Below are 24213 nucleotides of genomic sequence, written 5' to 3'. Positions count from 1 at the left end.
AAAACAGCTCTTGAAAATAAACTGTGTCCTTAGATCCCTCCTCAAGTACCAGACACACACTAACACAATGAGTTCCAGTCCTACAAAGCAACTGCCTAATCTATGATGACAGGACATTACTTGGTTTCTGCTAGCAGCTAGTCACATGGAAATGACTGGTTTTGCATGCCTTTTAAAAAAATGATCCCTAGCCAGGCACAATGGCACATGCCTTTAATCCCAGCTACTTGTGAGGCTGAGGCAGAAGGATTACAAATTTGAGGCCAGCCTGGACAACTGAGCAAGACTCTGTCTCAATATAAAAAATAAAAAGGACTGGGGATGTAGCTCAGTGGTAAAGCACTTGCCTACCATGCATGAGGCCCTCGGTTCACTCCCTGAAAGCAGAAAACAAAAATTTTTTTTTCAACCCTCAGCCATCACACCTCCCTTCATCCTTCTCTCTCATAGTCTACTCAGAAGCACAGAAGAGGAGCTCAAATACAGAATACATGTGAACAGGAAACTGCCAAACTAGAAGATTTTGTATAGATCCCAATATGCTAAATGATCCACAGGAAAGTAGGATAATATCCATCATAAAGATGATCTTAAAGACACAGAAATTTTAGACATAAAATGCAACTATGATAGTAGAAAGAATGAAAGTTTCTAAAAACTGTGCTTGAGTCTAGCCAACTCCTCAAAAGTGATCATAAAGAGCACTCAGAACATTAGAATGTTTACTTAGGATGCTTATTTATTTAATGGGAAGAGAGATGGAAATGACCACAGGGAAAAGTCTCCTAAGTTCTCTAGAAGCACTGCCTTATAGATATCAAATAATACACTGCTAACATAGCATCCTTTGTTAGTAAGTTTCAGTGCTTTTATCTCCCAGCCATATCTGTGCAAAAGACTCACTTCATATAATTCTGTACCAATACAAAGAGTTTTTTTTAGACCTAGATATTAGAACACAAAAACTGCAAGGCAAATTAAACACATTTAGCACTCCAAGAAACTCTTCAAGGAGAACACAACTACTTCAATTGAAAGTTTTTCTAGAATTGGTATGTGATTTTTGACATAAAAGGTCACCTCAAAACCTTTCTTCTACCCTTACAAAACTCAACTCAATTAGAAGCGCAGAAATAAAAATGGTAGTTCCATCAACAAGGTTTAGGAGATTATGATGGCTTTATTTAAAACCCCTCAAAATCAAGAACAGACCAGTGAAACAGGCACCTCAATCGCGTGATGAATATTAAACTTAGGCTTATATCATTTTATCATAAACACTTTTCAAATTAGAGTCTTCATAGTGTATGCACTTCTGACATGTTGTTAGTAAACTGTCAAGTTGTCAATCCTGTTTCGAAAGGGGACAGCCTCGGAAGGGGGTGCAGGCAACATCAGTTTCTTGTTCTTCAGTAAATCCCACAGTCTAAAATAGAACATGACTGGAAAACAAAATTCCAAAGTAAAAACTAAAATTTGATAGCTTCAAAGTCAACCACAGAGCAGTTGTCAGTACCATGTACCCTGAGTTCATTATTTAGAAAACTGACTCTAAAAGAGAAACGGCAGCCGCTAAGCACAAGGGTGGGCAGCTGCAGAACCCAGACAAAGAAGAAGCCAGCAGCACACCTCGACCCGGAACTCCCAGAAGGCTGCAAAGCTATCCTATAAAACTCTGCCTTCCCGAGTCATGCAATAAACCTCAAAGGATCAAAGAGCTCAGGGAAACAGAGGCGCAGCACCCCTCATACACAAAAATACCCTCTTCCATCCACAACCAACCTTTTGACCCACAAGCTCACACACCACATTCTGGGATCTGTCAGGCAGATCAGACTGAAATGCTGTTCTTCCAGGTCTGAAAAAAAGTGTGCACTGAATCTGTAGCCATGGAGTTAAAGGCACTGACTTTTCCTTGGAAAATCTTCTCAAAGAAGAATGGGCCCATATGAAAGCACAAGCCCCAGAGAGTCATTCCTGGAGCTTCATCAATTCCATGATGACAGCTTGAGCTTCCCATTTGCATGAAGCACTATCCCAATGACAGCTTCCTTGGGGTCCCCACACTGCCACCCAGCATTTCGTAGCTAGGAACTGCTCTACCACCTTAGTGGGAAGGTTGGTAAGAGGACTGCTTTATGTATTAAAGTGTAGAGAGTAGATTCCCAAATCATAACTGTCTGCCCCTATAGGAAGCATCTTCCACAGTGACATGGTAGTCATTCTCCTGAAGTTGATAAAAATGGCTTGCTATTAATAGTCACTTTTATGTGTGTGTGTGGTGTTGAGGATTGAACCCAGGGCCTTGTGCATGCAAGGCAAGCACTGTACCAGCTGAGCTATATCCCCAGTTAATAGTTACATTTTTAAGAGTAAAGTACAGAGCTATTTCTTAGTCAACAAGGGAAGTATCCACATGATGGTTTGCATATGACTCTTCTTCTTGGGCAAGTGAATATTAGCAAGACTGGATACACTAAATGATAACTCCAAACGCTGCTAATTTTGCTCATCTGGTATACTGACATCACTTTACAGACTAACAAAACGTTGGCGATAATATCCACTGTTGACAAGGGAGTCAGAAACAAGAACACTAGTGGGAGTACAAAATGGCACTGCCTTTTGGGAAAAAATAATATATCATCATCTACAAAAATGGTAAATGCACATCCCATTTTACTGGCCAATCCCATGTCGAAGTCTATTTCCTACAGAAATATTCACCCATGTGTTACTAGAATACAATATAAAGGTGAAAATCTTTGAGAACGTAGTTTAGAATAGCATGCTATTAGAAACCAGAAGAGAAACTCTAAATGATGATATATTTCTATGTGGAATAGTATGCAACTATTTTAAAAAGGGTAATTCAAAAGCAGGATCACAGAGTTTAAATGGATAAACAATAGATGAACTTATATCTTAGGGAATAAAGAAAAATGTTTGTAATGAGCCTTCTGTACTAGGGAGTCTACAAGAGAGCCCAAGGGTTCACAATGACATGAAGAGGGCTGACTCTGGGACAAGAATTTGAAGTACTAGGGCACAGAGTCAGGAACCTCAATTGTTACCTTATCACTAACCTTTTGCACCTTCTGAATTTTAGACCATGTGCTGTCAATGTAACATTTAAGAGTGTGCATTCTGGAGTCAAGCACTCTGCCTTCAAAGACCAATTTTATATACTTTAGACAAGTCACTTGATCTCTGTATCTCAGTTTCTTTCTTTTTTTACAACAATTTTTATTTATTGCTTCTTCTTACTTATACATGACAGCAGAATCCATTTTGATATAATTATACAAACATGGAACATATCTTATTGTAGTTAGAACCCCATTCTTATAGATGTACATGATGGTGGGATTCACCATGATGTTTTCATATAGGTACATACAAAAATTATGTCAGATTCATTCCACTGTCTTTCCTTTACCTATCCTCCTTCCCTTTCCTCCATTCCCAATTGTCTAATCTTACACCTCAGTACCTTGAGCCGAAAACTGGAATCAACACTGCCAATTCCAGAGAATTATGATATGTGTCAAGGATTCAAAACAGTGGCTGTTGCACAGTAATCCTCACATTTAAGTATTATAGTTATTATTATTTTATATGTAATTTTTCAAATTAAGAACTAAACTTCAAATTACTTATAGAAAGCTCTCTCCATGTATAATGTTTTTAAAAAGCAAATTATAGAACATAAATAATGTGCTAACATTTTTAAAAATACATACAACACCAGAACAGAAAAGAATCTGAGTCACCCCCAAAGCATTAGCAATGATAATTTATAAGAAGGAGCATGGTGGAAAGAGATGAAGGAATACTTCAGTTTGCTACTTATATTCCTCTCTACTGTTTGAACTTCTAATCAAAAGCATGAATAAATTGGATTGTGTCAGAAAGACAAAATTTAGAGTTCGCAGGGCCCCAAAGCCTCTTTTCACTAAGGAAACTAGACGAGAAATAAATAACACGCCGTTCCCCTGTTGGAGAGATAGAGGAAGCAGGTCTAACTAAAATTTCAGCTTCACCACTATAAACTCTACATGCAAAGGCATAGTTAGGCCTGGGGACATTTGACTCACTTTCAAGGCACAGCATACTAGACCAAGAAGAGTAAATTCAGAATACAAGGAGAACACAATGGTGCCCACTGGAGTTGTGCAACAGGGTGGCCATGAAACACACAATACCCTTGTTCACATGAGAATTTTCTGGGCTCTGGTACAGCTGGGTGGGCCCAGAGGAGCTCCAGCAACCATTTGCTCCATTCATACACTCTACAAACTATACCACTGTACAGAGGGTACAGCTAAAAATCCCCTATGCTAAGTTTAGGTGGCAAACATGCAGGCCTCTGGCATTGCTGTTAATCTTATAAATCAGAAGGTCACCTCTCCAGAGACTCCATAGAAAGGAGGCAGCCAGCTCATCTTCCAGTCCAGTCTTTCAAAATCACCAGCCAACTGCCAATAAAATAAGGAAGGGAAGGAGAGATGAGAAAGGAAGAGACCTATTTCTTTAATGGAAGAACCTCTGCTTAGAAACAGGAGGAAGGCAACAAAGTGTTAACTCTTAACAAAGGCACCATCAACAGAAAGTATTACCTAGAATTTTATAAGGTTGAATATCAATAAAACACAGAAACCAGAAAAGGTAAAGAAATTTCAGGAAAGTATACTAATGGGAAAAGCATTCCACTCTTTACTAACAACCTAAAAGTGGTGTGACCTAGGCTTTTACACTTCAGCTGAAAACAGTAGGCATGCTCTCTACCTTGTCACCTGATGGCATTGTAACTCCCAGGATTTAAACTTTGATTACTCCAAGAAAATGCCATGACCATATGGGACAAGGCAGTTGCTCCTTTTGAGGGCCAAACAGCACTCCTGGCTTTGTCCAGTAAATACCAGCACAGCTTCACAATTACTCTATCCATCCAAAACAACACATTTCCAAACACCCTTTGGAGTAGGGGTGAAGGGTGGGTAGGTGGTTCAATCATATTGAGAAGCACTGATTTCAACTGGAGTAAGGTAATTTATTATGATACTGCTGTGGGAGTGAGCCACGTGCAATTCCCTGGTTATTCTGTTGGCACCTGTAGGCTTCTTTGCCTTTGCATATGCTGTTTCCTGATCCAGAAAGGTCATATCCCATTTCTTCTACCTAGTTATCTTCTACAATACCTTCTCAACTCTATTCAAAAATCATTCACAATCTCTAGGACACACGAGCTCACACGGGTCTGATTGGTCCTTTCTCTGGGCAGACTTTTACCATAACCAATCCCCTCTCTCAGGAACATAATCAATGACCTCTCTGTCTTCTCCATACAGATTTGAGCTCCTTGGAATTCACTGTTCATCTCCCTGCTCAAAGCATACATATACCTACCGCACACACACATACTGAACAAGTGAATGACTTGCTAAGCCTCATGAGACTGCAAAATCCTCCATTCACCATAGAGACCGGAGGCCAGCACAGAGCCTAGCCCCAAGAGGAGGTTCTACATCAGTGAATACTGCATGGGCGTAGCTGCACCGTGACCATAACTTGCTAATACAGCTGGGAGGGTCTGAGTCTTCCCAAAAGCTCCTCTCTACACAATCAGTGGGCGCCTCCTGTGGGTGCAGCCTTGAGAGCAGCAGTAGTCTCCTCCTAACCTTCATACAGGAGCGCCACATAGGCACATACTAGTGTAGTCCTTTGACTAACTCAACTAATTCTAGGTTTAATAACACATTCTCCAACATGTATTTCAGTTTTATTCTTTTTTCCTTTTTGGACAAATAGCAAAAGTTATTATCTTTCTTTCGGCTAGTTCCAAGTAGCGTGGCACTGACCCTCTGCCCAGTACCCTGGAGGTCAACTGGTAACTCCTGACAGTGGGCCCCGGTTCCTATGGACACATAACCTTGTACAAGAGCATTCAGATGTGTGAGCAGGTCCTCCCCAGGGAAATTGAGAAAGAAGCCTTTCTGCACCTTTACAGTCATCAGCAACAGCATCTGTGTGAACCACATAATCCCCCACAGAGCTTTAGAATGGAGCTAATAGATGATATCATGACCAGTTGTTCTAATGGATGCCAACTTCCATACTGAACTCAAGGTCTTCCATAACAATTCCTTATGCCTATACAACACTTGATCATTTACATGGCTTCATAAATGATCTCAGCTGATCATGATAGTTCCACTGTAGATAAACTACATAAGTAGTATAGTACCTGTTTACAGAAAAGGAAACTAAAGCTAGAATCCTTCCCATGCTTAAAAAAAACCTCATATGAGCTATAAAAATGATTATAAAAATCAATAGGAAACCAGTAATATTGAATCTGAGAATATCCAGTACACACTGCACCTGTAGTGCAGAGGCCACTACTGGTGTCAGGAATGAAGCATGAAAGTATGAGATGCACACTGCTGTTCTCACTTGAAGATGTCAATGGCCAAGGATCTTGTTGGAGCCACTTCTTCTACTTCTTCTTCTTTTTTTTTTTAGTATTTTTTTAGTTGTCAATAGACTTTTATTTAATTTATTTATATGTGGTGCTGAGAATAGAACCCAGTGCCTCACACACACATGCTAGGCAAGCCCTCTACCACTGAGCCACAACCCCAGCCCCTGGAGCCACTTCTTGATGTGGACACCTATATATACAAATCATGTGGCAGCCTGCCAAGTTCTACAGATATGGAAAACAGGTACCTAGAACAAACTGAGACAGTCCTTCTGATGAACAGCAGGGCTGGGCTGTCTTAACCTGTCACATTTAACTTGAGCTCCAACAGTCACTTCATTTTCCACGCCTTAACTGTCTTGTCAAAAAAAAAAAAAAAAAAAAAAGAACAAACTACTCCATCTTCCTTGTAAGAGGCTAAAAGGATCAAATAAGATAGGTAAGAAAGCATTCCAAATAGTAAAATGCCCCACAGAACAGGAGTAGAATATTATCATTCTACACACAGGAAAATGACGACTTAAGCATTCAAGTCTTATTTTCTCTATCAGGCCTGACAACTTTGCAAGGTAATCAGAAGCGTGTCACCATCAAGTAAGTCATTTAGGACAAAGGTCACTTGAAATAAAAGATATATTCAGGTTAACACGAAAACTGCACAATGTTGTCATTGTCAGTTCTTCCTCGTGTTGCCACAGACCATCCCTAATGGACCAGCAGGTCTATCCTTCCATGTGTTCTGGTTTCACAACCTGCTCCTTCTGGCATGATAATGCACAGTCCTAAACTGCCTTTCCTAAGTGACATCCAGTCTTACAGATCACCTGAAAAATAACAAGTTTTGCCACCCCTGCCTGCAATGGAGGGACCATCTCACTTTCACACTAAAGGCAGGTGGCAGGTGGCCAGAGCCAGAGTCTCTCAGTCCACACTAACTTCTGATGAACCTGCTATAGTGTAGGCTGAGATATCATTGGGGTTCTCAAATGGGAGCAAATAGTCAAGGGCCCAGTCCAGCACACAAGTTTCAAAATCACAGATGTCCAACCAATATCAGTAGCCATCTTCACCACTGCACAGCAGTGGAGTTGCCTCGTCTCAAAAGAGGATGTATGTGCTGCAAAACTCATAGTGAATTCTGTCAGTCACTTAGCTTTATGAAAATGGATACCCACTAATCCCACACCACCACCGCCAACCCAAAACAAAACAAACAAGTAACAAAAGCATGACTGGGTGGTTAAGGCACTGTACTTAGAACATGGTAGCAAATCACAAGTTCCACTACTGATTAGACTTGTGATCTCAGGCAGGTTCTATCACATTTCTGTACCTTAATTTCTCATTTGTAAAATGGGGATAAGAACAGTTGTCAGGAGCATCAAATAAAACAATAGATGCACAAGCTTGGCATAGTGCCTGGCACACAGTAAGCAGGAATTTTGGTTTACTACTATTACAAAAATGAGGTACTGCTCTAATAGTTTATATCATCACAAAATATGGTGGCATGAACAATTTGAAATCAAATTAACTTCAGTTCCATGTTAAATATGTAAGTTCAAGAATCTTTCCATTGTGCTTAACGAGATACCCACAGACGAAGTACAGCATTTGGACATAATGTTCACCAAATATGCTGTGATAGTCTTCCTCTTGAAAATGTTAAAAACAAATAAATGTCATCTCCCCTTTCAGAGAACTACAGGAACTCTGTAGAAAGGCAACAAAATTTCAGGGACCTAAAGAAGAAGTTGTTTATACATTAGACAAACAAAAGTCATCCAGTAAATATGCCATGGTTATCAGAAATATATAACAGGGGAAGGAAGAGGTGATCCCTAAACAGTTTTGTACAAACCTTGTTTTGTTTTTCTCATTTTAAAAAGCAGTTAATACTGCTGCCTAGAGAAAACAACCAAACACAGAAATATTTTCAAAAGTCAGGCATGAGAAAAACTAGTATTTTCTTCCAAATCCTGCTTAAAGCATGCAATCGCCCAAACAAATTTTAAGTATGCCAAAACATACAGAAATTACAAAACTCAATACCAAAATAATTCATGTGTTACAACCATAATTACTTCAATAGCTAGAAAATTATTATCCTCATAAGAAAATCCTGACTAATAGCTTAAAACACTGTCCTTCTGAGTTAATCCAGCAGGGAAGAAATGAAGAAAATTCAGAGTTCAGTCATTTTGATGTCCACATACTAAAAAGCCTATCTCCACCAATTACCCACATGCAAATAATTTTAAATGTCTTTGTGCAACAGTCACATTAGCTTGGCTTGTAAGGTCTTTCTTCTACCTCGCCTCTTTTTCATAGAGGTTTCTATGGAAGAAATCGAAGGAATGCTTTATTCCTCTGCTTCTGTCTGCCCCCCACACACACCCCACTTTTTGTAAGCCTTTGTCTGATCTACTCCAAAGAACTGAAGCCAGAAAGGAAAGAGCAAGGGAAGGTAGGAAACAGAGAGTTTGACTTTGCTCTCAGAAGCCACCATTTCTCAGGTAGAAAATAAGAATGTCATGCCATGATGACATTTTGCCTTGTGTCACAATGATTAATAGTCCTAATTTTTTCCAATTAAAGGAGTAAAGGCAACCAGTCAGTGGAATCTGACCAATCTTGCACGGTGGTATGGCCAGTGAGAGCTATAATTTGGATGCAGAATGAAATCTAAAATGATTCTTTTCCTTCTGACAGCCCAGCGTAATATATTTCCATCCCTGAGCTTTTTTTTATTACAATAAAAAAGAAGCCTTTCATAAAAATAAGTTATTTCCAAATCTGACCCCACTAACCAATGTTTTCTTAGAAGTCATACAATATAACCCCAAAGTAGAGTACAGCATTTAATTTGTTTGTTTGAATAAGTTAATGATACCTGCAATGCCTTACTAGGGACAGAAAGACAGGGGGAAAGAGTGGGTTTTATGTGGTATTTATCAAATATCAAAATTCACAGAATCAAACACATGGAGAACTGTCCAAGAGCTTCGAGGTAACTGCAAATGTAGTAAGCTGGTAGAAAAGACCAGCACAAACAGTAAATATCTCATAAATTCAACTCAGTTACTTGAACACTAATCAAAACTTTTGTGATATAAAATATTCCAGACATTCCATGACATCTGGTCAGACGCCCAAGGAAATTTCTAACTTACAATGAATTTTAAAATTTGAAAGAAACTTGGAAATCACGTCATCCAACTTTCATTTTATGGCTGAGGCCCTAAGAAAATAAATGCTTTGCCTGAATTCATACAGTTATTATTAAAGAACCAAAATTAGAACCCTAGGCTCTTACTTTCATTAGATAAACTCCTTTTAACTTTTTCAAATGGGCACTTTACAGAATGATGGCATCAAAAAAAAAAAAAACTGTTTTCCAGACACGAACAGCTTTATTAAATCCATGGTACAAACTGTGCCACATTGAACATGTGTTATAGAAAAAGCAATAATTCCATGGCAATTCATACCTCAAAATAGATTTCTCAACCACTACTTAAAGCAGAAAGATGTCAGCCCATCAGCAGGACACAGTCAGTAACCTCAAAGCTTCCCGTAACAGAATTTAAGATTTTACACCAGTCTCATTGAAGGCATTCTGACAAGTCAGTGGTTTTCAAACTCTGATTTTTGTATTTTTAAAATAAATTATTATATATAACTTCAATATATAAAACCCACAAAAATAGCACTTTATCCTAATAAATGTATTTTGTACTTTCAATTTTATATATGCTCAGCAATGAGTCACTGAGAACAATGATGAGGGTTCCAGTAAGTCCATGTCACACTGTTATGTAAATCAGAAAGAAGGTAGCCCTTTTCACAGCTAAGACATCCTCAAATCTAGCCATCATGTGCCGAGTATAACCTCCAATACCATACACAAGGCATAACAGATCATTTCCTTTTTTCTATATTTACTTTTTAGTTGTAGTTGGACACAATATTTTTTTTCCCTTTTCTCTCCCTTTCCCTGCCATCTCATGTCTCTGTTTAATGTTAATCTTTTCTTCCTGCTCTTCCTCCCTGCTCTGTTCATAGTTGCTCTCATTATATCAAAGAAGACATTTGGTATTTGTTTTTAGGGATTGGCTAGCTTCACTAAGCATAATCTGCTCTAGTGCCATCCATTTCCCTGCAAATTCTATGATTTTGTCATTTTTTATTGCTGCATAGTACTCCATTGTGGACACAATATTTTTATTTATTTATTTATTATGTGGTACTGAGGATGGAACCCAGGGCCTCACACATGCTAGGTAAGCGCTCTACTGCTGAGCCACAACCCCACCCATGACAGATCATTTCTAATGAAATACTTTAATGCATAAGGCTGTTTTAATGAACGCAGAAATGAAAAATGGGAAGTTATAAATAACAACTGGAGCCCATTTCTTCAGCATGCTATATACTTCTGTGTTTTGTTTTGGTTACACAGTCAAATGAAAATGCTGTTTGTCACAATGGCTAACTACATAGTTGGTAGTAGTATTGTTTCCGTCTTTTGATAACAATTTGCCTTGCAACCTCAGGATACTCTTGTCCTGAAATAAAGAAAAAAATGGTAGGAAGTTTTTGTTGCAAAACTGAATCACTTGAAGAGGCTGGAAAAGCACCCCAAACTTGCAGGAAGCACTAAAAGTACCTAAGATTTAGTATTACCCAGGGACTGTCTGCAAGTGATTAGATGATGACCAGAGCATAGGACAATAGCAGATGTGCCTCAGCATCTCCTAGCATTCAAGTGGAGTCCAACAGTCATATGCTGTTGTAGAGACTTCACTTATAAATATTCTACTAAAAATTTAGACCTGTACACACTGACTCAAAAAAAATTATACCTTTATTATAAAAGCATTATAAACTACAACATCTATAGCAAATATTATGCAAGAAGCAGAAGAAGATAGAGAAGTTAAAAAAAAATAAGGAATTCCAGTCCTGTCTTCATTAATCTCAGTGGTTACCAGTAAATTACTGAATGAAATGGCACTGGGTAGCCTTTTTGTTTTTGTTCTCTATGTGGATTTTTTTATGACAATTTTGTAGGGTCACAGAATGAATAAAACTATGATACATGTTTCAGATTTTATATAGATACTCTGATGCACTTTTAACAAATTTTATCACTTCTCTTAACAAATATGTCTTCCTCTGGTTAACATTTTGGAATGTGGGGACATGCCCTGCCCTGCTGAGCCAATCCTCATCTATTTCAACAAACCTTGGTTCTTATATTCTGGACAAGCTGGTAATAATCTTAACAAGTAAGTATGATACACTGAGTGCAGAATTTTCTCCCTCCTCTAGGAAACCCTTCATTCATTGATTCAACGCTTACTGAGCCTGTGTTTCTCTCTAGGGAGATCAAAGCTGAATACCACAGCATCTCTGGCCTCAAGCACTTCACTAGTCTATAGTAAAGGTAGTTTCCAAACAGTGAAACTCTCTTGTGCCCTGAGACAGACAGCTGCAGGGCACAGATGTGAAGCTAAGGAGAGCAGTTTTTATTTATACCAAGGGGCCAGAAACAGAAAATCTTGAAGAAAAGACATTGCAGCTAGGTTTACCAAGTAAAGAAGGGCAAAAGGGAATGGTCATCCCAAGCAGAATTCCAGCAAATGCAAAGGCAGGTTTGTGGTCCTGAAGCAGTCTGGCACCTCTGAGGAGAGGTCAGCAGGCCCCTAGGATGGAGGACAGGGATTAAAGAGGAAGAACTGGTCAACACAGGATGGGATTGCAGGCAGATGCTAGTTTAGGAAGGGCCCTGTGTGCCATGAAATGCCTCTGGACTCCAGATCCTGACTGCAAAGGAAACACTAAAGGCTGGCTGGCTGGCTTGCTGCTTGCTTTCCTCTCCAGGAGAACCACTTTAACAATTTGCTTTTTTAAAACTCACTTGTGGTTTACATGCAAAAGCACATAGTAGAGGAGACTGGAGAAAGACGACAAATTTCAACAGTAATTGAAACAAAAGAGATATTTCTCCAGCACACCAAGGAACACACAAGCTCCTTGGCCATGCAGGACAAGGCTTCCCTTGAGTTGCCATGGGGCACAGTGAGAATCCCAGGTCCATGTGGAGCAAGAACTTACAACATCAGAATACAAGCTCAGAGGTTATGATTTCCAGTTCCTCCAGTCAGTGCTGGCCCTCCCCACATTGAGCTCTCATCATGCCACTCAGCTATGTCACTGCAGACTTGGTTTTCGCTTTAGGGTTCCTCTCTGCTCCTGTTCAGATTTAGCTAGGCTCATCCTCATTTATGGATCCACACTTTTATTCCCTTCTAGTCCCTCAGCAGTATCTGGTCCTTGGCTCTCTCATTTCCCTATGCACCTCACTGGCTGCATCATTTCCATTTCCTGATCCCCCAAGTGGCCCCTCTAGCCTGCTCCATAACTGCTACAGAGTACAGTGAATCTGACCATGACTAAAAGACCAAAGCTAGAACAAAAAGACACAGGAGGGACTTATTTCACAGAACAGTGGTACTAATACCAGCATGTTATACAAAATGTAAAATATGGTTGGCAATTTCCTTACCATTGTCCACAGAGCCCCAGAGTCTAAGACTATTTCTCCAGATTCTGTTCCTAGGTCTTAGGTATAATATGAAGGAGTATGGTGCCACGAGTAGGCCCCAGCTTCTGCCTCCTTTGTGTGTCTAACTGTCAGCCTTCCCCAGTACCTTCTCCTTGAACCAAAAAAAAAAAAAGAAAATGATTTTCAGGAGGGCTTGAGAATATATGTATGGCACCAAGCAACAGGCTTAGCTCCTGGCAAGTATTCACATTAAGTTAGTTTTTCCTCTACTGCCCACTTATAAAGCTTTCTGTCACTTAAAAATATACTATAGGTTTTATTTATAGCTTAAAAAAATCTTAAAGAAGAATCATCAATATTGAATCCCTCTTTCTTCCACTGCCCAGTCTTAGAAGGAAATCACAAAAATATGACAAACTATTGTCTAAGATACTTAGCATGGGTCAGGTGACAGGAATGAGGTGGGGGAGGGGCAGAAATTACCCAGAAGGAAGAGGAAAAAGACTTTCCAATTATTCACTGCCAGTTCCACTCAGGTGGGGATACTGGACAATCACAGCAGCTGGTGACTCAGGCCTTTGGGGAGTATCTTAAAATGCAACTTCTATTCTTTTGTGTATATTCTGAGTTCTCCAGGATATGAGACACTCCCTTCTCAGAGCTGTTTCCTCCGGCATACATGTGAATAATATCACCATCCCAAGTCCTTATCTTCGTTTTAAAGCTAGAGAGGAAAATATCTGTCTTAATGTTCACACTGATTTCCCTGTGATGCATGTATGCACTACTTTAATAAATGAATACTAAACAATTAATGAACATAACACCTACCGTGAAAAAATGTTGAACAAACGAAATGAGATAAAACTATGAAACATTCTAGAGCTCCTCTGCTTGCCCAGGGATCCAGTCCTATACCTCTTTGGATGCCCATCATACTAGGACAATGCCTTATACACAGTACTTTGTCTCATAAAAAAAAAAAAAAAAAAAAAAAAAAAAAAACATTCAAAAAGAGTTTTCCCACTAAAGTGTCATAAAAGTTGACTGCATGTTTGTCACTAAGAGAAAAACAAATGCAATAAGTGAACACTTAGAAGGATATACTAACTACTCTCAGGGAACACACACTTAAGGATATAAAAAAATGGAAAAGAAAATTTCCCTTAAATTTTCTTTATTCTCCTCAAGGAGTTGGCATTCAACAGTCAGGTCGTTCATGGAAAGTACACCTAAAGTGATGCCCCCAACTAAAGTTCCAAACAATAAAACCTCATCTACCTGATTTAAATGCAACCTAGGTGGTTAAACCTGTCATCCTAGGTTTTTGTAAATAATTGCGGCAGGGGAAAAAAAAAAGCGTTTAAAGACCCAACTTCTGTTGCTTGCTTTAAAGGCACCCAAAGTGACCTGATAACTTAAAGACAATGTGGGAAACTTTGCAAAAAAAAAAAAAAAAGCTATTATTCAAGTAAGCGTAAGTCTAGAATTATTAGGAGATGACCATCTTCAAAGAGTGTCTCAGTTAAATCTATGCTTCTTGGGACAGGCCAGAGAAATTAAATCTTAGACCATGGAAAGGGACTATATTGATTACATGGATTACACTGATATAAAAAGGTTTCTGCTTTTCTTTGTTCTTCTTACTACAGTGTCTAAAATTGTGCTAACCTAGATTATTAGTCATCATGAAATGTCATAACAAAATACCACCAGCTAGATGGCTTCAACAACAGAAATATATTCCCTCACAATTCTGGAGGATGAAAGGCCCAATCAAGGTCTAGCAAGGGTGGTACCTGGTGAGGGCTCTCTCTCTGACTAGCATACCATAGCCTTCTTGCTGTATGCTCAAATGATCTTTCCTGGGTGCTGCACAAGAAGAGCAATCGAGTTCTCTAGTGTCTCTTCTTGTAAGGACACTAATCCTATCTGATTGGGGCCCCACCATTATGACCTCAATTGCATCCTTTCTCCAAATATGGCCACACTTGGGCATATGTAGATAAATTTGTGGGGAATATGCTTAGTCTATAATATGCATAGTAAGAAATCATTCCTCAGAAGTGCCAAATAAAAACTCTTCAAGTTATTGAATCTCTATGTCGAAAGGTTTCTCTTGAATAAATTATCCCAGGGCCCACTGTCCCTCAGGATCGAGTTTACAGAAACATGCAAAATGAGCAGGGACACTAACATCAGTCTTCTAAGCAAATACTTCATGGAGAGAACAACATTTTTATCTTAGGTAAATTCATTTGAAGCTATTTTTCAAAGACGGATTAGGGCTCTTTTTCAAAGACTTATGCCCCAAGGCCACCTGAAAGCACAGCTTCACAGTGGCTACTGGGGAATGAACAGGGCAGCGACATTATAAGTAAGCAAACTGGCATAGCAAGAAAAGCCACTTAAAAACTCTGGAATAGAGTTATTCCTGGATATATAAGATAAGTTAAATTCAGGCTGTCCAGACTCAACTTTCAACAACAGTCTAACCTCGAATCCTGAGAGAAAACCCTATACAAGAAATAGTGCTTGACTTATAAAAGAGTTTAATTTTTCCCATTATAAAAGAAATTCATGTTAATTTTGGAAATTATTAAAAAAATAGAAAGGGGAAAAAAATCAACTCCTCAATTATAACCATTGGTTGTAACAACATGGCAACATGTTGTAATTTGTGCCCAGTTCTTCACTTCTCATAAGTATTTTCCCATTTTTTAAATTTTAATATAATATAATATAATATAATATAATATATATATATATATATATATATATATATATATATATATATATATATTTCCTCTTCTAATTGGGGACCAAAACCATAAATATTTAGTGTTTTTAATTTTGACAAACTACTGATAGGAGTATTAAAGGAAATTCTGAATACAGTTAATACACAGTTCTCTTTTTAAAAAAAAAAAAATGGGAGTAAGGGAAAACATTTACTGTATGTGCAATGTTGTAGAATTCCTCATCTTATTCTTAGTATTTTTCATGCAGACTTCTGGAGAAAACTTCAGAGATTTCTCCTATCTTCATTCTTTATAGAACTGCTTCTTCAGGTTTGGGGGATTTTCCTCTTTCTTCAAAAGCCAAGCTAAACCTGGAGCCTATTATTACCCAAGCTTCACAAATTTCCTAACCAATGTTGGCTGTCTCAGGAAAACAGAGAGTAGGCCCTCTGCTCTCCCCAGGACAGAGAATAATGTTGTATCCAGGACCTCAGGTGAGGCTATCTTTAGTTGCTTCATATACATGCACCCCCTTGTGCACAAACCTGTCTACCTCTGGTTGCCAATCCATTTTGGAGAAAAAAAGGATATAGAACCAAATCTCTACATTTCTGCTTAAACATTTCAAGGAGATATTTTTAGGTTAATGTCCCATTAAGAATTCAATAAAACTGAACAATAAATTGCTTAGTTAACAAAAGTGTTTCATTTCTTGGTAGAAATATTTAGCAAATTCACCTAGGAAGACTTTCAAACTTCTTATCCAGAGGATTCTCGCCAACCACCTTCTCTCTGTGGCATGCTCACAGGAGATCTAAGTCCAGGCAGAGATCAAACTCACCTCTTAGTAGTTTCCAAAAGCCTCCTATAGAAATGTCATGTTTGCTTTCTCACCAGCTAATAAAAAGCTAAGCCCATGTTTTAGTTCATTACTACATGACAGATACCTCTTTCCAGGTTTAGTTTCTTTCCTCCTTAGGGATGTAAATGTAATGCAATCTGGGGCTGGAGTCTCTCTGCAGTGCAAAGGATGGGGCCAAAAATGAAGGTGTGGGTTTGAGCCCACTTTCAGGTCTTCATTCAAAGACTGGCAGATGCACACAGCACCAAGTCAAAATTCCTAGTTAACATATACCATGTACCACAGTGTGGGGACACTTTTGATAAATTCATCTCTTATCCTATACTTTTTTCTCTGCCAACAACAGATAGCGAGGAAAAAAAAAAATCCAGTAAGTTTTGTTACTGCAGCACTCAAGGGCACTCATAGACTCATTTTTCTTAGGAAGACCACAGTATACTTATCAAAGATAAAATGGCATCCTCTGCAGTCTCCTTTTTATCCACTTAGCCACCTACCTTTCTGTCCCAGTCGTTTTTGGAAATGGTCATCTCAATAAAAGTAAAAAGATGGGATGCAAATAGAAGGATCAAAGATGCCTCAGACAGTAAAGGACACTCTGGCAATACAAGTTGAACGTTTTGATCCAACCTCTGAACTATGGATGAGGGTGATGGGTCTTCCTGCAATGTTTCCAGTCATCAAGGCCATTCTGCTTAATAAGGGAAAGCAGAGAAAAACCACCAATTGGTTTTCCTTCCTTTTTCTCACAACTTTATTGAGGTATATTTAACAAATAAAAGTTATATATATTTAAGGTGTACAACATGATGTTTTGATATATATATACATTTTTAAATGATTACAAGCAAACTAATTAACACATCTAACACCTCACATAGTTACTTTTCAAACCCTGCTGTCAGAACACTTTGATTTACTCTTAGCAAATCCAAATGTATAATATGCTATTATTAAATACAGTTACCACAGTAGACCACCAGTTGATTTTCTTAATACAGTTCTACAAACCAGGGGGAAATACCTCCCAAATTTTGGCAATAGACTTTGTACCAAACTTAATTTTTATTTACTTATTTATTATTTTATATTATTTCCTGTATGATGCTAGGGATTGAACCCAGGGTGGTAGGCATGCTAAGCAAGCACTCAATCACAGGGTTACATCGCCAGTCCCAGACTTAATTTTTAATAGTATTAATGTTCGCCTCTTTCTGTGCATTTATTGGTTGTTTCAGTGTGTAGTTATAAAAGGGTACGTTAGGGAATGGAAGTTTAAAGTCACTTCAAGCTGGAATCCCTTACTTCAAATCACATGTTTTTCATGGTTGGAAAAGTATAATTTTTAAAAATTCTACATTTAACCCTGTGGAACCCTGTGGTTACCGCCCCCCACAATATATATATATATATATATATATATATATATATATAAACACACACACACACACACACGTCTCACACATACAAACACATCTACTGCTTTAGATATTTAAGCATTTTTTCCATTTGTGGATTTGTGTAGGTACTTACATATTATTTGGGGGATGCATAAATCTTGTGTATTAAATTATTATTGTGCATTCTGTTTTTCAACATCCTTTTGTGGAAATCTCACAAATGCGCATGATCTGGCATGAAATATTTGTTTGGGATAAAACTGTCACAGAAATAGAAATAACTAACGCTGCCTCAGCCAGGCAATGCACTAGTGGGACACAAGAAAACAGCATAAAATTTAGTTTACTACCAACACTACACAGACAGCTAATATTTCTCAGTTTTGTAGAGTTCTCTGTATCCTTATTAATACAAGGCTTGGAGATGACTGCTGTTTGGAAATTTGTAGTCTGTCACCTTAAAACTTGGAATGGACAGACTACATAATCAAAAAGTCAGAACAATTAGCTAGGTCTCAAGTAGGCCCATTGTTTTAGTCATCACACACAAACCAAATGATTAATCATGGTCTTCAGCCTAGAGCTTTTCTTCTTTGCTCCAGATCCAGATCCACTTCCTATCAGATGTTGCCTCCTCTAAGTTTTCAGGTGTCTCAAATTCAATGGGGTCAAACAAAACTCTTAATCTTACCCTATAACCTGTCCTGCCTAGACAAGACATCTCATTTATTGAATGAATAGCACATGCATTCACCTAGGTGCCCAAGCAGAGAACTACATGTTTTGAACCCCAAAATTCACATAGTGAAACCCTAATGATGGTAATTGGTGACGGTGCCTTTGGGATGCACTTATGTCATGAGCAGAGAGCCTTCCTGATGAGATTAGTGCAGTTATAAAAAGAAATAGGAGAATGACCAGGCACAGTGGCACATGCCTGTAATTCCAGCAGCTCAGGAGGCTGAGGCAGGAGGATAAAGAGTTCAAAGCCAGCCTCAGCAAAAGCCAGATGCTAAGCAACTCAGTGAGATCTTGTCTTTAAATAAAATACAAACTGGGACTGGGGATGTGGCTCAGTGGTCAAGTGCCCCTGAGTTCAATCCCTGGTACTGCCACCCCCCACCAAAAAAAAAAGAGACAGGAAAGAGTTCCCTTCCCCTCCTACCTAACCCCTTCCCTCCACATGGGAATACAAGAAGGTGTTCATCAGCAAAGCAGGAAGTAAGTCACCCTGCATCTTGATCTTGGACTTTCTGGGCTTCTGGCACTGTGAAAAAATAAATTTCTGTTGTTTAAATTACCCAGTCTAAGGGCTGGGAATGTTTTTCAGCAGTAGAGCACTTGCCTACCATGTGCAAAGCCCCCGCGGGGTTCAATCCCCAGTACTGAAAAGAAAAAGAAAAAAAATATTACTGTAAATTATGCAATCTATGATATTTTTTGTGATAGTCTCCTGAGCCAATGAGAACATCATCCTAAACTTTTCTCCAATTCCTCATAACCAAGAACCAAGCCCTATTGTTTTCATTTCTTAAATCCCTCTCTCAAATCCATCCATATTTCACCATGTCAAGGACTGCTAACCTGGCTCAAGAATTTAACATTTCTTACCTCTGATTGTAATAACTCTTTACTCATTTTTATGCCATCCCTCTTCTTCATAAGAAATAATATGTATGTTTACAGTTTAATACTACTCAGATTTCCAGTATTTCCAAATATTTTAAATGAGAACTTACTGATAATGTTATAATGCAAGAATTATTCTCATTTGTTCATTGACCAAATGCTATATATATGATACGTATTTTCTATGGTTTCAATCCTAGTCTGTCTGTATATTGATTTTTTTTTGTCAATTAACACTAGGAACCTGGAATATATTACAGAAATAGTTTTATTTATAAAATATCCTATTATATAATACTCTGACAACCTGGTCATAACCTAAATCCATTAAAGGACCGTATGGTCCTTTAGGTTGTTTTACAGAAAACATGGCAAGGGACAACTTTGTGTGTAGTGTTTTCCTCCTAATTTTTTTTCCATGTAAACACTGAGGACAGGGATTAGCAGTTAAAACTTCTATAATGGCTATTGTACAGGCAATGCAACATAGTAGCTAAGAGAGTGGGGTCTGCAAAGACTTGATGGATTCCAATTATTTTCTATATGACCTTAGATAGTTGCTTAACCCTTCCATGATTCAGTTTCCTGTGAAATATGAGTGGTAATTTAATCTACCTCATGGTGTGTCATGATAACTAAATGACAGCACAAGACAAGCTCTTAGAACTGTGCCTGGCATGCAGTAAGTGCTCCATAAATGCTATTTTGTATATTACATATAAACATATTTTATATATTTTTGTTATTTATAATATAAAAATCACAGTTTGCAAAAAGGATCACATTTGTTTCCAATACAATCAGCAGTGTACTGCATATTAGTTTTATTGCAACCAAGACACCAAAAGGTATTGAAACTTTTTTTGTGTGATTTTTATTTAATTAGTATATTCAGTGATATCTTAGCACACATTTTTTTTTAATGCCAGAGAGGACAACAGTTGTTTCTTAAGTTTAAATTGCTTAAATGGAAATAGGCTTGGAGAATTGTACTGCTTTATTCTTTTGTCCTACCATCCTCTGGCCAAATATACTTACCAGTTCAGTTTAAAAAAAAAAAAGTTGTACTAGCCACCTTGTTGGTCTAAAAATGATCAGCAAAATAAAAAAGGCACAAAGAATGATGGGTAGTGGTCCTATAATTGGCTATATGACTCCAAAGACACTTTGCATGAATTCTTCTGTTACAGTGATCCAAGAGAATTGTCAAATGCAATAGTAAAAAACAGACCAAAATGGTCACTATGCAGTTAATTCCAATGGTGGGCAAAAAGAACTTAGTAGCAAAATACACATGAACTTAGAGAGACAACTTATACAATATATGTAATGGCTTTGAATATTCAATCCACCTTTAATGAGAAATATTATATAAAAAAGACCTTCATTGAAGAAAAAAATATAAGTAAATTCTAAGTCAAAATAAATACAAATAAGTGACTGTTAAAAACAGAAGGAGAAAAAAAAAACTACCCATCAACACTGTGCCAACAACATGAAAGGAACTTAACAAAAATCTAAGGAGTCTGACTTCAAACCTTCCAGTTTCACACATGTAGCATTTAGAGCAGAGTTTTCAAACAATGGGTCAGGACCCTTCAATGTCACTGAGTCAGTTAATGATCAACATCTTTTTTGAATGAAAAATAATAGATCACACAGGGTATGAACAAATATGGTTTTGGTTGTATGTGTGGGGTGGTATTAGATGGTGTTTATGTATAAGCTGGGCCAGGAAATTAAATGTATTCCTTTTAGAGATGATAGTCAAACAAGATTAAAAACTTCTGATCTAGAATGAACTCTCTGAAATTATTTCCTCATCTCATATAAGGAAGTTGTCCTTCTGTTTCAGAGGGTAAACTCGAAAAAAAAAATTCACACTTTTTCAACCATGAAACACATTAATATTATATTTATCAGCATTTTGGTTGAATTTCCTTAGTGTTAATGTTTCTCTGACACATGTACTCATAGCATAAAGGTCACTATGCTAGAAACTTATATCAAAAATAATTCTAAAAGTGTTATATCCTCTTAGTAATGAGAACAGCTAACGACAGAAAAACCTAAACTTGTTGAAATTTTATAATCTCTTTTGTGGCATCTACCATAACAGATTCTGAAGGAAAAAAAAAAAAAGACCAGAGAGGAAGGGCATCAACTTTATGTTACCATGGTGACCTTGTGAAAGAATCATCACTTAGGAGAATGACTGAAAGAGGGAAACATTTTTATAGGCTATTCCCACAGGAGGGTGGAATCATCAGCTGCCACCAGATCTGCACAGCCCTTCAATGGTACTTTACTTGGAGGTATAAATCATTCCTCTTCTCTTTCCACTGGAAGTTCAGAATCCTGTGTCAGGCTCTAAATGTCACAAACAATCCCAAGCAGCACACCACTATTTAGATCCTGTATAATCTAACTACAACATGGTACCACAAACAGGAATCTTTAGCTGAAAAACTGAAAAGTAAGATTGAAGGTGTAAGCCCATCAGACTCTCCCTATAGGAGCTACCATTAAAGCAACCTTCTGAAGGATGATTCTGAAGATCCTGAATAGAAAAGAGGAGGTACCTATCTCCTTTTCCTAAAACAGAAGGGATTTTAAAAAGGAATGTGATTCCTACTCAGATAAGTTTAAACACACACACACACACACACACACACACACACACACACACTCACACACACACACATGCTTACAGAGAAAGACAGGACAAGAATATTTGTAAGGACTCAGTGACATTAGGACTCTTAATACTTTATTTTTAAAAAGACTCTCATGACTGTCAGATTAGCTTGCTCTTAATTTTGTTTCCCGTAAGGCTCATGGATTTATTGCTGATTTTGTTTTCCAACCTACATTCTCTTGCCAAGCTTAACCAGGCTCATATATGTAAAACATCTGGCTAGGTGTGAGAGGGTGTGGGCTGCAGCTCAGGAAGACTCACTGGCTCACCTACAAACACTGTGCAAAAAAAATGCCTATTGGACAAATGAGCACAAACATATCTGCAATGGTTTTAACCTTCTCTGTGAAGAATCCTCACCACATTAAGGGAGGTAGGAGCTTGACAGATGAGGACATGCAAGAGGCAGATAGTGATCGTGAGGAAATTTTTGAGTGGGAGATCAAAAATGCTTTAGTCACTGCCCATGGAACTACTACTGGAGAGAGAGAATTGAACAGATTGAGAAAGTGAACAACAGTCACCTTGGTTCTGGTAGCTTGCCAGGTAGCATTCACTTACCTCTGATCTTAGTTTAAAACCATGTGGCACATGTCACAACAAAAGTTTCTCACTCATAACAATCTCTACACAATGGACATGTTTTTCTAACCAAAGAACACATTTGGTTGGAAGTAATCCACAGAATTAGAACTGGGAAGGACCTTAGGTAGAACTGACCTAAGGGCTAGGACTCAGAAAGATTAAGCAACTTATCTAAGGTCACATAGCTGACAACAGAATCTAGACAGGAACAGAAACTAATTAGAGTTACCCAATAAAACATGCCTACCATTGTGCTTACTAATTTGCTTTTTTTTTCCCCCAGAACTGGAGATGAACATAAGACCTCACAAATGCTAGGTAAAGTGCTCTACCAGTAAGCTATATCTCCAATCCTTGCTAATAAGTTTTTAAAAAGAGAACATTCCCTGTCTTTCAGTACTATAGTTTTATCACTATGCCTTGCCCTAGAATCATAACACTCAGGAATATGACTGACCATACACTATTTGAAGATCACTCATCATTTACGTGGAGGAAATAGTAGCCATGTATCAAATTTGAAAAAGAATTTCTGATAAATCTTACTATGATTATAAAATTAATTTTATTTATATTTTTAATATATTACTTGAAATTTAATCAAAAATTATAGACATAAGTATCCCATACATAGAAGATGGTACATAAGTATCAGTGAAAAAACAGTTTGCATAGATTTACTTCAGATATTCTAAGTTACTAAGATTGACTTATTTCAAAGAATGAAGAAACTGAATTACTACTATACCTGGTATCAGCCAAACATCTGAGCCCATAAAATATCTTTACTATTTATAAGAACTAAATGAGAGAAATGCACACACCAACCAAGGTTTAAAAAAAAAATAACTTGCAGTATAAGCAGCTATAAATAGTACTCTCCATGGTGAGAAATAAAGTCCACACATCATAAGTATCCTAGCAAAATTTTCACCACACACACACACACACACACACACACACACACCTAACAGATGGATTCTAAAAAACAGCTCAGCATTCCACAAGCCAAATGCTCAAAATGTAATATTAAAAGATGATTAACATTCCTGTACATATGATACTGCATAAAAGAGAACGATGATAGCAATAATTTTGGGTAGAAGAACCCTCTTTGCTCTTGCCCCTTATCTCAATCCTTACTCAACCTCCTTTTCCCAAATATGTATGCTCAGGCCCTTCTACCTCCCCTACTCTGCAACCAAATCACAACCAAAACTGAGTAGTCTGTGGCAGCCCAAAA

At 37.9% G+C, this 24213-nt stretch overlaps 1 protein-coding gene across 4 annotated transcripts in view; it reads right to left on the bottom strand.

Annotated features, from left to right (window-relative positions):
* Positions 1–24213, bottom strand: part of DOCK4 (dedicator of cytokinesis 4) — a 446200-nt gene that overhangs the window by 419666 nt on the left and 2321 nt on the right. Inside the window, exon 2 of one of the 4 annotated variants that reach the window (XM_081285589.1) lies at positions 17156–17349. The exons of 2 other annotated variants lie outside the window; for them this stretch is intronic. The gene's annotated coding sequence lies outside the window, so the exon portion shown is untranslated. Of the gene's footprint in view, positions 1–4406; positions 4479–17155; positions 17350–24213 lie in introns of all 4 variants that reach the window. One more of the 4 variants, XM_081285590.1, reaches the window with a different exon arrangement.

Source organism: Spermophilus citellus, assembly GCF_964194105.1.
Source record: "Spermophilus citellus genome assembly, chromosome: 3".
In the NCBI taxonomy this organism is placed as follows: domain Eukaryota; kingdom Metazoa; phylum Chordata; class Mammalia; order Rodentia; family Sciuridae; genus Spermophilus; species Spermophilus citellus.
Note: the sequence above shows the minus strand (reverse complement) of the source record. Positions and strands in the feature narration are given on the sequence as shown.